Source organism: Fukomys damarensis, unplaced genomic scaffold, assembly GCF_012274545.1.
Source record: "Fukomys damarensis isolate Sample0158 unplaced genomic scaffold, DMR_v1.0_HiC HiC_scaffold_25, whole genome shotgun sequence".
NCBI classification, from domain to species: domain Eukaryota; kingdom Metazoa; phylum Chordata; class Mammalia; order Rodentia; family Bathyergidae; genus Fukomys; species Fukomys damarensis.
Window position 1 is genome coordinate 30,169,359 of NW_022900937.1, and position 16,847 is coordinate 30,186,205.

At 38.7% G+C, this 16,847-nt stretch overlaps 1 long non-coding RNA gene across 1 annotated transcript; it reads right to left on the reverse strand.

Moving 5' to 3' along the window:
- Window positions 1–7,906: 7,906 nt before the first annotated feature.
- LOC104865512 lies at window positions 7,907–12,598 on the reverse strand. Its single transcript, XR_781181.1, has 3 exons — window positions 12,476–12,598; window positions 10,963–11,111; window positions 7,907–7,943 (listed from the first exon to the last, which is right to left on the reverse strand). It is a non-coding gene; the product is annotated as an uncharacterized LOC104865512 (long non-coding RNA).
- Window positions 12,599–16,847: the final 4,249 nt, after the last annotated feature.

Genomic DNA, 16,847 nt, shown 5'->3' on the forward strand with positions numbered 1-16,847 from the left:
GCCCCTTTTCTTCCTATTTCACGTATCTATTATATGTTTCAGTCCGTATTTAAACTTTCAGTTTCTCACACTAGAGAAACTATTTGGCATTTACACATATGAATCTTATTTATTTCACTTAAGAGTATCGTCTCTAGCTTCTCTTTCTTTATGACTGAGTAGTACTCCATTTTATAAAAACCAACAGATTTATTTTATCCAGGCTCTAGTTGACAGGCGATTGGGCTGCTTCCAAGTTTTAGCTATCACAAATTGTGCTGCTATGAACACAGGTGCACATATATCACTGTGGAGTGATTCCTTCAAGTCTTTGGGGACGATACCCAGAGGGGGGATGGCAGGGCCAAATGGGACCCGCAGTCCTAGTTGTTTGAGGAATCTCCACACTGATTTCCACAGTGGTTGCACCAGTCTACACTCCCACAAGCAGGGCCAAATGGGACCCGCAGTCCTAGTTGTTTGAGGAATCTCCATACTGATTTCCACAGTGGCTGCACCAGTCTACACTCCCACCAGCAGTGGAGCAGGGTTCCTCTTTCCCCACAGCCCCATGGGCATTTGTTATTGGTTGATTTGATGATAGCAGCCACTCTTTTTGAGGTGAGGTGGAATCTCAGTGTTGTTTTCATTTGCATGTCTCAAATGGCCAGTTATTTTGAACAGTTTCTCATACATTTATTAGCTATGTCTACCCCTTTGTCTGAGAAGTATCTGTTCATCTTAGATGCCCATTTTTGAATTGGGCCTTTAAATTTGGGAAGTCTGATTTTTTTAAAATTCTTTATGTAGTTTAGATAGTATACCTTTGTCTGAGGAAGAGCTGGTGAAAAGTTTGTGCCACATCATGGATTGTCTCATCACATTTTTGATTGTTTCTCTTGCTGGGCAGAAGTTTTTTAATAAGGAGACATCCCACTTGTTCATTCTTCGTCATGGGCAACTGAGGTTGAGTTGATGAAAATTTTCCTACATCAATGTCTTCAAGAGTTCTACCTAACCTCTTTTCCAGCCAGTTTAGTGTTTCTGTTTTAATATTTAGATGTTTAATCAATTTTGATTTTAATTTAGCGCATGGTGAGAGATATAGGCCTAGTTTTAATCTTTGGCCAGTTGAAACCAATTTTCCCAGCACCATTTATTAAAAAGGCTATCTTTTGTCCAGTGAGGGTGTTTGTCTCCTTTGTCAAAGATAAGGTGAAACATCAACAACTAATATTATACTAAATGTTAAAAAACTGAACTCATTTATGCCGGGGCTGTTATGTGGCTGTTGTCTTCGGAGGGGTGGTGCTGTGGCTATGGTTTTATACCCCAGTTCCTGTCGTCTGTGTAGGCTTCTGGCTAGGGTCTTCAGGCACTTATCATTGGTATCGGGAAGAGCCTCTGTCTGTTGCTTGTGCATCTGTGTAGTTCTTTTCCAGGTGGGCCCTTGGCTATGGCCGATGATATGGTGGAACTCTGGACAAAGTCTGTGCACTTGTACAGCTCTTTTCTAGCTGGCCTGTAGCTGTGGGACATGTGCCCACGCCCCTGGGGTTGGGGTGGGGCCCTAGTTGGTACCCACCTGCAGCCATGCCACTCTGGTCCTCACAGCTGCTCCCTGGTATATGCACACACTCATGAACGATATGGCGGAACTCTGCACAAAGGTTGCACACCTGTGAAAATCATTTCTTAAAATATGTGCATTATTCATTTCTATTTTATTATTTGCAATCATTGTGCTTTTCGCTGTGGGAACTTTAACTTCTGCTCTCACTAACTTTAAGGTCCTCTTTCCATAACGCTGAGTATTTTATACAGCAGCAGTGGTCCACCTGCAGAGTGATGCTGAAGGAAAGAGCTGATGGGGTGGAAGCCACTGCAGAGGGAGACCACATAGCAGCTCTGCAGAGCCACAATTCCCCAACCGTACCATGATCTGCAGAACCCTATTCAGGAATAACATGGCTTTTAAATATAATTCCTTCCTTCTACTCAGAAATGCATGATATAATGGTCTATGCCAGACAGGACTTAACATTCAAGAAATGGCAGATTTTTGCTGAATATAAGGAGATATTCCATGCAAAGTGCACTGTTTCAGCTGTCATTCACCTCTGGTGCTCTTGGTGAACCAGTTGGTTTCAGTGAACTTCAGTGTTTTCATCTGTAAAATGAGTCCATTGAAACTTCATTTGTAGGATTTTAGAAATGATTAGATGAAACCATGTATAAAATCGCCTGCTCCATATTAAGTACTCAGCACATGTTTCTTGCACTGCAATTCTATATGAAGTGTTTAAAAGCTCTGCATTCTGCATTTGATTTTCTAAATGAGAAAACTTACCTCATTCATCAGACAAGCCCCAGAAGAATGCTCATTTCTCTTTTTCAGTGCATTCTTTAACACACAACCAATGTTCTCCCCCCATCTTTGTTTTCAACAAGACATTTTTTCATTTCCTGCCAATGCCATAGGGTATTTCCATAAAAATAAAAGTAAGAACTCACCCGTGACCACAGTGAATAAAGGCCTTTAGAATTGAAAGGTTAGGTAATCATAGGACCATAACGTTTATAATACTAAAGGAATTCTGAGCTAGGAAGAAATGCTGTGGGTTGCACCAGGACAGACAGGTAAGATCATTCAATTTCTGCAAATCAAAGAATAAGAGGTAACTTTTATTGGCAGTAGTTGTTATTTTTATAGAAGTCTTCCTAGGAAAAGTAGAAAAGGATGACTATAAGCAGGAACTTTGGGCATTTTGCTATTAACCACAGTATTAATAGTCTAGATAATTGTATCAGCAGGAAAACCTCTTGATAGATTGTATAGATACATTTGTCAGATGCAATATATACAATATTTAGACAATGAGCATGCATCCAGTTTATTTTACTTCCCAGTGCATGGGCTTGTCGTTCCCTCTTGGTGTTAGAGAACTTTCAGGGCTCTGGGTTTGATCCCCAGCACTCATGCACACACAGTCCATCAACAGATCATCAAGAAAGTGAAAAAAGTGAAAATAGCTTCTAATGTATGAAGCATGAATAATGAGTGGTGTCATTGCATGAGGAAAACACTTTGATCACTTTAAGCACTGCTTCATTAAGCTCGTGTGGCAGAGATTCATGCAGAATCCCTCTCCATCCCCCTTAGGGAAATTAATGGAAAGCCCAAGGGAGTTCAAAATCATTTCATCTCTGACTTCTGAGATTGCCATCTCTGCTTATTCATCCTCTCCCTGATTTCACTGAACCTCATGCCTTTCAACATCATTTGATGATATGGAATCTGCAGTCACCAAAATAACTCCTCTGTCAGATATTATGAGCAACCTTAAATCCCAGAGTATGAATCTCCAAATTCACATGGTAGTTTCTTTTTGAACTCATGCCACAGCCTAATTGCATAACCAGGAAGCTCCAGGGCGGCTTCCAGGGGACATCTGTGGGTTTCTCTTTCTGTGTTTTAGGAGCTCCAAGTAGTTATCTGTATTCAACCAATAAAATAGTACAAATAGTAACGTGTGAAAGACATCATAAGAAATTACAGGCCCAAAGCAGTAATTAGTGTAGATAATTTAGGCCAATGATCTTGATAGTAAATCAAACTTATGATTCCACTGAACTGTCAACAGAAAAAGGGACAGTCTCTCTCTCTTTGCTGGTCTATCACACATCCTGTCCATCCTATCTTACTTTTCTATCTCTATCACTCTATCTATATCTTTATCCATCTATTTATTTGTGTCATGGAAGAAATCTATTTTTTTTTCTTTTTTGGTACCGGGGATTGAACTCGGGTCCTTCCTTGTGCTTGCAAGGCAGGCCACCGAACACTGAGCTAAATCCCTGGCCCAGAAATCTATATTTTGACAACATCACCTTGTCTCTATTGCCATCTAGCCTAACTGTACTTCACATTATGCTACACATTGCATTCTATAAAAATAATTCCCCTGGAAGATAAGGTGATATTCCATACAATCACTCTTCTCAGTTTAAATGTTCTCCCTAGATTCAAAGAGAATAAAACCTTTTATTTTGAGTAACTTGGTTTCTGAGCTTTCCCCAAGATGAGTAAACATTTCTAACAAATTTTAGCTTGATTTTCTTTTTCTTTTTGGTACAGGGGATCGAACTTGGGACCCTGCACTTGTGAGGCAGGCGGTGGAACCGCTCAGCTTAATCTCCAGTCCCCTGATATTTTATTTTTTAAAAATGCATCTTCTTTATCCAGTCTCCAGCTGGCAGGCAATTGGGCTGTTTGCAAGCTTTAGTCGTCACAAACTGTGCTGCTATGAACATGGGTGCACATATATCACTGTGGTATGATTCTTTTAATTCTTTGGGGAAGATACTCAGCAGGGGGCTACCTGGGTCAAACGGGACCTCTGATCCTAGTTTTTTATGGTATCTATTGTATGCCTAAAATGTACCAATACACTTAATGAAAACAAAATTTAACTTGATAAATAAACAATGTCTTGCAACCTGAGTAATATGCGTTTCCTAGCATCACATGACCATGATTGATCGGATGATTCTTCTCTCTGTCTCTCCTGCTGCAGGACTATGGGGGATCATCTCCCAAAGGCAAGAGGTTATGGAGAAGATCTCCACTGAGGAGAAGGAGAAAAAGGCAGAGGAATCCCTCACATCAGCTGAGATCACGAAAATGTGAAAAACATGCAAAACAGTGCAAAATTTTGTAGAAAATCACCTGGGTAAGGCTTTAGCCATGCAAGAGATGAATCTGTTTAATGACAATGCAATATTGTATTTCAGTAAAATACTCCAAAGGAGGCAAAAGCAAGTATCACTGGATAGTTTCTTTGTTGAAGTTGCAGGGGAAAATTTCCATATAACAATGATTCCCTTAGTGATACCGAAAGTCGTCCTACATGATAATCCATCTCTCTTGTCTCCCTCGAACCAGCCAGGAAGCTTTCCAAAGTTAAATGAAGGTCAATTTGTTTATTTTTCCTTATATTTTGTATTTTCTTTAACATTTTGTATTATATTACAGCATTGTCCTCATTTTTATAGAAGTATTTTTAGGTTCTGGAACAAATCATCTGAGTTTTCATTATTTCTTATTGGGAAATTTGCTTTGATACACAAGTAGGTTTCTGGAATGAGTTATGCTCACAAACCATGATTTTGCTCTATAACTTTATCCTCCTTATAAATACATGTATGATACAGGGCAGCAAACTTGCTACAATCAGGCAGCCCTTACAGGAATACTATGAGAGGCAGTGTTATGTTATTTGTCCTTGGCTGTTTAGGGAGCTGTCCTCATTGTACTTAATTTTGGAAAGAACTTCTTGTCTCCTTTCTGTCTCTTGGTCTTGCCTTCGCATGGTTTTCTTTATCTATTTCCTGGGACCAGGTATAAAATATAGGCTGAAATTTAAGCCATTATTGAAGAATGGGTAGCATTTGAAAATTGTTTTCCACTCAGAGAAAGGTAATGGCTCAAAATTGTTCCAATTCTATAATTGTCAAAGTCAATGTAATAATGATTGTTTGGCCACATAATTCCATAAAAATACATAATTATCTTTAATGATCTTTACCTGTTTTTTTCAAAGGCATTTTCCTACTTTGCTTCTACATTTCAAAGCTTTTTATAGTTCTACTTCTAGAGTTTTTAGTACACAGGCGTTACTAACTTCCTCCTTCAAGTAAAAAAGATTCTGGACTTTTATTTTCTTTCATTATACTTGTGATCTTCCCAGATTTCTTTTGAGCTTGATTCCTCTTTTTCAAACTTTGGAGAATTTGGCGAATGTCAGAAGAAATAGACAATATTCATTTTCTACTTCTGTTGTAACAGAGTGCCACAAACAGAGTCTAAAAAAGTGTATATTTATTATTTTTCCAGTTTCTACTCCAGGATTCTGAAGTGGACCTCACTGGGTTGAAACTCAGTTGCTGGCAGGACCATATTCCTTTCTGAATATGTTCTAAAGAGAATCTGTTCATCCCCTCACCTGTAATTCGTAGACGTTACTCACAGTGTCTCATCCCCTTTCATGCAATGTCGAGTCAGATGTTCACAGTGCACTTGCTGTGATCATCTTCCTATTCCTCCCTCCTTAAGTCCTAAGGTTCCTTTTGGTTCTGCTGAGTGTGTCTGGATATTCAGTGTCCTCTCTTAACTTCCTCTGAACTTTTAATTCTCCTTTGCTCTATAAAGTAACATGCTCACAGATCCCAATGATTAAGGCATGAGGGGGACCAGTATTATACCTATATTAATAAAGAAATACTTTATTTCCATCATTTCCTCTAGAGCTATTAGTCCTGAAAGCTCAATATTTGCTTTTCAATTTATCACAGGCAAAGGTCATGAATAATAGGAAATTATCAAATTTGGAAAAGTCCCATTTTAGGGTATTTCTGATGGCAACAAAATCATTTAGTTTTCTTGAATCTGAGAAAGTATTGATTTCCTCTTCATACCTTAAATACAATTTTTGATAGGTATAGAATTCCTGATTAGTTTCAGGCTTAAAAAATGTTTTAGTTTTTAATGAGAAATCTGCTTTTATCTCCACATTTCCCTTTATTTTAAACATGTCATTCTCTCTTGATGGGTTCAAGATTTTTTGAAATATTTTCATTTTTTAGAAATTAGATTCTAGTATTTACTCAACCGTTTGTACGTCCAGGTTTACATCTGATAAACTGGAAAATTATCCATTTTTGTGACTTCCACCATATTTTCTGTTCTTCACCAAAATATTTCATATATTTTGCCCTCTTCTAGAACTTCAACAATAGAAACGTCAGAGGTTTTGTTCCTGAGCTTCTTTTCCTTTTGAAATTTTAGTTTATCTTCTTTCTGTGACTCAGTTTGGATGATTTTTCTCTCCTTCATTCTTCTGCCTTCTACATTCTCCTGTTGAGTGTTTTGTTTTATTTCATTTTTTAAATTGCATTTTCAAATTTTACCATTTCCATTATAGTTTCCTTGTATCTTCTAATTTTTACTGATGGTCTCTATTTCTTTGTCGATTTATTCTTTCAACTTTTGAGCATTCGGTGTGAATGTTGATATGGTAGTCATTCTAAACTTTGTCCTAGGAATGTAACTCAGTGGTGGAGTCCATGCTAAAAGGCCCTGGGCTCAGTCATTATACCACAAAATAAAAAGTAAAACAGTCTTGGTCAGGTCAATCTACCACTGGTCATCTTGACAGTAGACTGTGTTCACTGGATTTTCTCTTTCAAATTGAAATTCTTCTTTTTCTTGGTCGTACTGGTCTCTTTCCTTTATTTCTGACAAAATATCTGACATCCACAACTTAGAGGAGGAGAGGATTATCTTGGCTCATGGTGTTCAGAGAATTCAGTCCATGGTTGGCTGCTCCAAGGCAGAAATTGCATGTTGGAAGAGCCTGCTGGGAGAAAACTGCTCACCTCATGGTGGCCAGGAAGCAGAAGCAGGAGCTTCAGAAGGAGATAAGCCTTCCAAAGTCACAATCTACTAATGGATATGGTTCTACCAGGTCCCGCCCCCTTGCCAAGGCCCACCCCTGAACATGTGAGACTATGGAAGGACATTTTAGTTCTAAATTATAATGTCCTAGTGGGATGATTGATTTCGGCTATAAACCTTGCTGTTTTACATTTTAGAGTAGGATCTTCACAAACTTACCTAAAATTTAGGCTTTATTGTTTCTTCCTCATGTATTCACTTGAATCACTCAATAGCATTACCTTCTTGTCAGGCATTGACACCCTAGCAGGAAAGGTCACAGCTACTGGTGAAGTGAGCAGGACCATCAGCTGTCTAATAAGCACCTACTACGCATGCTGGGGGGAGGAACAGGAGTGCCGGTTTATGTCCTTTGGAGGTCTACATTGACAGGAGAGGGTTTGTTCCCGTTACCAATGGCCTCTGTAAAAAGTCTTCATTCTGCTTAGACCTTCACTTGTCTCTCCACCTGGAAGATGAAGAAATATCACATCACCACTCAGTGGAAATGGAGTCAAGAGGACCCATGCATTCTCCATGAACACGTCGAGGAGAGGGGTTATTCTTAACTACTTAGCAAGAAGGACATTTTCAATGTTCTATTTAGTCTGTATGCAGTATGACAAAAGCTAATTAGATGTTTAAATGAAAATTTAAAAAAACATACCATAAGAGGCAGGATGCCACTAATCCTCTCAAAAATCCTTCCCCTCACCTCAGACACGCTCATCCCATCGTCCTCGCCACTTTCTGCAGCAGCTCTGGAGTCCTCTTTCCTGAGGGTCTTTCTAAGGTGTGATAAAAACATACAGTGAATGCGGCTGCCAAGCGCCATCCAAGAGAAAGTCAAACTCATAAAAACACGACGCTGTGTCCTTATTCACCTTACTCACCGGATCTGGCACAGTGTGACTTCTGGCTTTTCCCCAAAGTGGAACTTTCCATGAAGGGGAAAGGTTTCAAACTGATTTAGGACTTGGAGGCAGCTAAAGACTCTGAGGAAAGAGGACTCCAGAGCTGCTGCAGACAGTACTGGGATGAGTGTGCTTGAATGGAAGGGGGAATATTTTGAAGAAGATTAATGACATCCTGTCTTTTACTGTAATACATTTTAAAATTTAAAAATCCGCTGTAGTTTTTTATTTAAAAAATCACATTTAGTATGCTACACCATAAAGTAAGTTTCAATAAATTCAAAATGTCAGAAATCTTAAAGTTCATAGAAGGATTGAATTCACTCTCTGAATTAATCTATTGAAACCTATTTTTGAACATTGGGGTTTACTTGGGTATATCAAGCTATTGCAACTATCCCTGTTATTCTGAATTCAATTATGGTCTTCCTGCTTTGACCTTTAACAAGCTTCTGTAGATGTACAAAAACATGAAACCATTAATAAGTTATTAGCCTAGGCTGCATCTGCCAGTGAGAAATGTCATTTTGTTACAACGCACAACCCTCTTACCTTGCCTTGAGTGGCTTCAGAGGCTATTTTATACTCTCCTCTGCTTCTGTGTTAACTTCGTTGAGGGCCACTTCTGCAGAACAGCCACTGGCCAGTGCCCCTATATACACTGCTCTCCAGATTCTCACAGAGGAGGATCAGGGTAATTGCTGTCCTGGCTGTGGACCTCTTTCCATCCTAGCCCACACAGACTCATATGTGCCTTTCTCTCTGCTGTTTTTTTCTTTTGTCATAAATAGAGATTTTGATGATTCTTTGAATCCCAAGTAGTAGACATGTACTGTATATTGTCCTTCTTATGTGCAAAACCAAACTATCCTAAGTTAACTTCTTTTTTTCCCTCAGTAACTCATCTCAGGGTCACATCTACTGAGAACTTTTTCCTGACAGCCTCTTGCATATTTCCAAAGTTCTCTTATTTTGAAAATGGCCTGTTGTTTTGCACTTGTTGTTACTTGTGTCCTTTTAAACAATAAAGAGTTTTTAGAATATTTATGATTTACAGACTAATTATGGAAATTCATTGTTTCTATACACTGATATTCAATTTCTCCTATTATTAAACATCATATTATGATGGTTATAGTTAATTAACCAATGTCTCTCCATTACTATTCCCTAAAGTTTATACTTCAGTGAAATATCCATATTTCTCTCAAATCCTCTTACTTTCTTTCTCTTGTTCCATCTCTCTCAGTCTCCCTGTGAGTGTTTTCTGACTCTTTCTTGTCTCTCAATTTAGATACCACATTGTGTTGCTGAGACAAAATATCCGACACTCAAAGTTAAAAGGCAAGGAGTTTGGCTTGCAGTTTGCAGAGGTTTCAGTCCATAATCAGCCAGCTCCAAGGCAGGGCAGAGCAGGAACAACATGGCAACCACAAGGTAGCAAAGGCAACAAGGGAATTTAACAAGCTTAACAGCATCTGTCTGCCCCTTTTATCCCATTCAGACTCTTAGATTAGGGCAGTGCCTGCCAATCATTCACACGTAGTGGTTTAGTATTCACTGCCCTTAACCCCAGCACCACACGTTCCAGATTCACCTACCTCTGAAAAAGAAAGTCCCACCTCATCTGCATGAGGCTTGGGGGGGGGCATCTAAACACGAGCTGTAATACATGCCCAAATGTTTACTGTCTCATTAGAACTCTAGTTTAGGGTTTTCAGCTATGGAGGCCAGGAGTTTGGGATCTCCTGAAATTAAAATGTATTTTTATCTTTATACAGATAATTTTAACTACAGTTTTTAAAATTCATGTCATCTTTTATTGTCTTAGCTCTTTGAGATGTTAAATTGAGCTGCTACTATGCTCAGAAGAACACACATGGACCTAATTTATTAAATGGATCAAACATAATTTGTTATGAATCCAGGTTTTGCTATTTTCCCTTTTCTGCTATTGTGGTGTCCATCACAGAATCATTTTAACTCAAAGTTTCCCCGATGTATAATGAATAAATATCATAACAAGATATAGTGAATATTACTTTTCAATCTGGGATGCGTGCAACAAATGGGGGTGATGTTAGCATTACACAGCACATGCCTGCTTCTGCGTGTTATGATAGTGCTTTCTTCTGCAAGTCTTAGTTGGCAGAAGTGTGCATGTGTGTGTGTGTGGGTGTGGGTGTGTGGATGTGTATTATAGAAAAGTATGATCTACAACAAAGAATCTGGTACCTACTGACTTTGTGAACTGGGGTCTATTAGATGACTTTCCTATTGCTAGGATAAAACACCTCACCCTCACATCTTGACTGCAGAGAGACTTGTTTTGTCTCACAGTTTTCGAGGGTTCCACCCACAATCGGCCAGTTCCAAGGTGGCAGCATCATGGAAGAAGGGAACGGAGTTACACACTTAATGCAAGCAGCCAGCAAAGAGCGCCAGAGCCAAAGGGGCTCCAGGGACACATCCTCCAGCACCCCCTGGTACACCACAGACTTCTCACAGGTATCACTTCCACCTGAACTCCTCTCCCGACTCTGCGTTCCCGTGAACATCCGTGGGTAAACTCACCGGTGACTGCAGCAACCTCACGATCCTGATGATGCCACTTCTTCAGGAACCACTTAACCCTGTCCGAGGGGCCATAGAGGTTAATAGGTGCGTGACATAAATTCTGCATGAAGATAACATTTTCTTTCCTCAGTCCAGGATAATACCACCTAAATCAAAATGGAAATAACGGGCACCGTGGAATTTATTTGACCAGGTAAGGACCTCTATATCTGCATGTTGATTTTTAAACATGCACGGTTTAATATTATGTTATCAACATACTGTCCCAACACATTTTTATTTAATTTCATGTCAAGGAAGCATTTCACATATTAAAAAGACATGGAAAAAGTAGCACGAGAGCCTATATACTCATCACCTACTTGAAAGTATAAAATGTTTACAATATGCTAGCATTTTTTATCTACCACATTTAGTTTTTCTTAGAAGAACTTTATGATAAAATTTAAGTAATTTTCCAATGTTTTCCACCAAATAATATCTAATTTCCCATTTCCACCAAATAATGTCTGATATCACATAGGGTGAGGGGATACTTTACTGGACAGCATGGACTCAGATTGTTTTGAATTTTTCTGATATCAGACAGTAATTTTGCACAACTTCTATCTAACTTTGATGTTCTCACTGAAGTATATTATCAAGGCTGAGTACAGCTGGGCCACAGGTCAAGTGTAATATAATTGGAACAATATTTTCTAAAGTTATTGTAACAAATTATTACTCCTCTTGGCAGAGTATGAGAATTCCTATTTTCATGGATATTGTCGTACCATGAAACACCAATATTATGAGCACTGAAACATACCACATTTTGCTTTTAATCTTGATTTACCTCTTCATAAAGACAGGGTGAGCACCTTCCCGTGTTATTTTATCATGTTATTTATTGGCCACATGGAGTCCAAGTTCTCTTCAACAACTGCTCATAGAATTTTTCCATTTATTTATTGCCCGCCCCAATTAAATGTAAAGAAAACTTCAGATGGGTGTTAATACTCCTGTTGTGAGCAAGAAGAATCGGATGTAGAGGGAACGCGAAAATTATACTATCATAATGATGGATTATTTTTATTTTTCTCTATCTTATAGTCGTCTCTTTTCTTTGGACTTTGGAAATTTGATGTCATGTTTTTTTCTTGTTGAGTTTCTTGGTACTTTTTAGGGTATACAGTACAGTTGCATTCATCACTGGGAATGATCTCATTTTTTTACTGGAGAGCTTAGGAAAGAATTAACTACCGGGCTCCTGGTTACCGGATGTGTGCTTACCTGTGCTGGGAAACAGTGGTTGCTTCATCTGAGTTATTATGTTTTGTTTTCGAGGCAGGGTCTTGCTATGTATTTCAAATTGGCCTCACAATTTGGCCAAGGCTGGCCTGGTCTGTGGAGATCCTCTCGCCTCAGCCTTCAGCATGCTGGGATTACAGGTGTGCACCACCACACCCACCTTGAGCGGCTGCTTCTTCTCTGTCAAGTGCTCGTGGCACAGTGGGTCAGGGAAGCTTACCTGCGTTAAGGCAGAAGAGCTGGAGAAGCGCTCTGATCCTCCCAGGGTGGCTGCTCCTTCCACCTAAGGATTCTTTAGATTCAGAATCGCTCCCTTAACAACAGAGCCTCCAGCTCCTCGCATTTCATCTTCCCTCCTAGATAATTCCAAGCACGCGGACCCTAGGTTTTGGTCCAGGGTCTAATGGATTGTGACGATAAGGAATTAACATGACTCACACTCTCCATTGTAGAATGGGCTCTGGATAAAACCCGAATGTGGTGAATACAGAGTTTTATCGGTGCCTCTAAGTACCACCGTCTATAACCGCGTTAAGGTAAACCAGCACTCATGATCACTTCTTTTTGTCTTGTCTATTCTCTGTTTTGATTGTCTGTGTAAGTTGGTGATACATAATAGTTACATTCGTCTTAGGGAATTCATCTTACATATACACACTGGATCTTGGTTCTTTCCACTCCCTTATTTCTCCCCAACTCCTCTCTCTCCTCTCCCCAGATCTCCATCCCATCTCCACGAAGTATACATCCCTGTTTCCTATCAACCCTCTGTCATCTGCTCTTCCAATATTATTTGGAGTTTTTCATCTGGAGAAAGCATGGGATATTCATTCTGTGTCTGGTGTTTCTCACTTAGTATGATGGTCTCAATATACGTCCACTTCCCTGCATGTATCCTTTCTGTGGCTGACTGGTACTCCATTGTGTATTATACCACATTTTCCTCATCCATAGTCTGTTGAAGGATTAGAAGAAAAAAAAGGTTATGAATGCTGGTGTAGCTTAATGTAGTTACCGATGGTAATACTGAGAGGTATTATCAAGGTGTCTATACACATATTCAAAAACAACTGGTATTTATGTTTTTCACTCTATGTCATAAAGATGAATGAGATATGCTGTGTTTCTAAGTTCTTTTCGTCTTGCAACTCAAAAGAAGTCCCATGCACTTTTTATAAGTAGAATATGATTTTTATTGTTGCTGTGATTACTTAATATTTGAATACGTACCTTGGCATTTTGATGTTTTCATTTGCCTTGGTCAAATTGCTATGGATTCTGTAGCTTCTATTGCCAGCTTAAAATACTTAGTGAGCGCTTGCTTGTATCTTTTAAAGTCAGGAATTCATGAATTTATTCAGTGATTCTTTATTGATTATTCATTATTCAATGCTTCATCCTGACATGAAAATCAAACAATGACCAAATAGACAGAGTCTTTGCCACATAAGAGTTTTATATTATTCTAGTCAACAAAGTAGATACTAACAAAGAAGTAAATAAAGATACAACTGAATTTTAAGTAGTGAGTATAATAAAGAATGAATAAGTAAATCAGGTGATGGATTTAAAATTGATGAGGTTTTCTCCCTTATTTTGGGAAAATTATCTTAGAATGTTTCTGGCAATAATGAAACATCCTAGTTTTCTTCTTTAAATAAAAATAAAGTACCAAATACTTTCCCACAAATATATTTTAGCTCTATCATTACTCAATATGAGGACTTTAAAATGTTCCTTTTATCTTTCTTCTTATTTTTCTCTCAGTAGCAACAGTTATGCAAATTTTTTCTTAATCTGTAATTACTATTTCCTTTCCAACATCCTATCTGTCTAATCATATGGCTATAATTTATATTGCTTTTTTTTTTTTTTTTTTTGCAGGGGATGGATCTCAGGTCCTTGCTCTTGCAAGGCAGGCCACCGAACTGCTGAGCTAAATCCCCGGCCATTGGATATGACATTTCCTGTCAGTCCTTTTCTTTTGATGTCATTCTATCCCCTTTAGCTTCTGATGTTGCAAAAGAAATTTCCCACAATGAATACAACTCTCATCGTTAGTTTTTTAAGACCATGGTTCTCGTCTTTTTTTCACGGTACTGGGGATTGAACCCAGGGCCTTCACACTGAGCTACCCTAGTCCTTTGGTTTTTCTTTTATTTTTGAAAGAAGGGTTCAATAAGTTTCTGATCTTCCTAGCGTGGCCTGGTGCTTGCATCCTCTTGCCTCGGCCTCTGAGTGCGGGAAAAGCAAACATGCCCACTCGGTCGGCTGCCCACTCCCTCTCGAATTTATAGAACTCTCATTTTCCTGGATGTCCTTTTATTGGACAGCAAGGCTCTCCAGTGTGCATCACCTCTCTGTGTTTGTGTGGATCCAGGACCTTCGGCATAATCTCTTGAGCATCTGCAGTTCTACACAGGAACAAGGCAAAGACAGGCACTCTGCTGGGAATTAGGCAGCACCAGAGCTGCTACCTTAGGCGGAAGGTTTGGAAACTTTGGGTTTCATGGAGATCTCATACAAGAGCTGATCAACAAATGAGTGTTCAGATAAGAATATTATAGTAAAAGACACAGTTCCGTGAGTTCCTCTCAAAATTCTTTCCCTCACTTTGTGCCCACTCAGCCCATCACGCTTGTCACTTCTGCAGCAGCTCTGGAGCTTTTTTTGTGTCTTTTTGAAGCGTGATCAAAAGCATAGTGACAGCAAGGGAGGGAGGGATGTGGGACAACTGAAACATCAACCAGGATTAAGGGAGGAGGGGGAACACCTAGGCTTCTTAGTTCCTCATGAGGTCTGTCTTAGTCACTTCTCATTGCTGAGACGAAGGGCCCAGCGCCCACAGCTAAGAGCAGAAAAGGTCAGCTCTGGTTCACAGTTTCAATCCATGGCTGGCTGACTCTAAAGCAGAAACAGGGTATCAGAGGGAAAAGTGTTCAATCCATGGTACCCAGGAAGCACAGTGAGGAAGGAACTGGGGACAAGAATGCACCCCTATGACCTCGCCCCACCAGGCCTCTCCTCCTACAGCACAGTGAGCCCCAAACTCACCCACGATAAATATGCTGCTGAATACAGAACCCCAAGATCCAGTCATCTTCACACACATGAGAATTTCGGGGATAATTTATATCTAAACTGTCACAAGGTGTAAACCATGTCCTATAACTTTGACTAAATTGCATTCTAGGCCAGGACTAGCATTCTTTAGGAATGTATTCTGTTTCATCCTTGCACCAAACTGGTGAGGTACTCATTAGAGTACAAAGTTTAGAGAATAGAAATAAGCTATAGAATTGTAGAGTTACCTGCTTTAACAGAAATGAGAAAGGGCTTTTACTTGTTCCAACTTTTCTATGATGATGGATCAAGACTTTTCTGGAATACATAGTTTTTATTTTGCTGCACTTTCATAAGCAGCTGACAGTGTACCCTGAAATTATGTGTGATTGTCAGTTTTGTCTCATGGTGGAAGAAATGGAGATGCAACACATTTTCTTGCTTTGTTTAATAAATTTTTATTATCTAGAGGAAGAGTGGGTAAAGTTAAATATAAAATTGCATCAGACAAATAAAACACTCAACTGGTATGAAGTGTGATAGTGGTAGTTACCTATCTACATTGGAAGAAGAAGGGAAGGAACTAAAATCTTAAACCATGCCACATTTTAAAAAATAGACTACTTTGCATGTATATTATATATTTGCAACTTTTACAATCATATTCCTAAATGTCTGTCATAAAATTGAAATAAATTATCTTTGCTTCTAGTAAAATTATTGGTTAGCTTTGAAAACTGCTGAGAGAGACATTATTTATTATCTTACAATGTAATTTCTTAGTTAAATTGAAATGAAAAAAATAACCTTTTCATTCACAAAATGCAAGTTATGCTTACAAAGTGTGCTTATGTAGTACACATTAATGTAGAGATTTAAAATTTATCAAATATCACATCATATAGTATCCAACTCATCATTTTTAACCAGTTATGCATTTATAATACTATGGCAATGCATTTTAGAAATCATACCATCAGATCTGTCCAGTTTCATCTCACTGAGGCTTCTATGAGTAAAAGAGTTTTAGCAGTTTAAATATGGATACATTTTAGACTAATGACTCAATGGTTTGAGGGATAATAAATTACAAATCTCTTGTGCTTGGTATCAAGGTCACATTAGGTAGTTGAGGTCTTGTATTTAACACTATTATGCCAGAAACCTCTTATAACAGCTATTTCTAAAGGTGTGCTTGACAATATTGAACAAAATATGACCTTTTTGTAATAGAATCTATTACGGTCTTCAAAAAGAGAAGGAAGATAGAAACAACATTTTTTTTAGTATTAAAATTATTTTTTCATGTTTCTTTATGATATTATTTACATACATAAAAATGAACCCCATGACCGGGTGTGGCCTGTAATCCCAGCACTGGGGAGGCTGAGACAGGAGGATCACTGTGGGTTCGAGACCAGCCTGGGCTACATTGTGAGTTCCAGGTCAGTCTCAACTATATAGTGAGACCCTGTCTCAAAAAAAAAAAAAAAAAAAAAAACAAAAAAAAAAAAAAAAAAAAAAAAAAA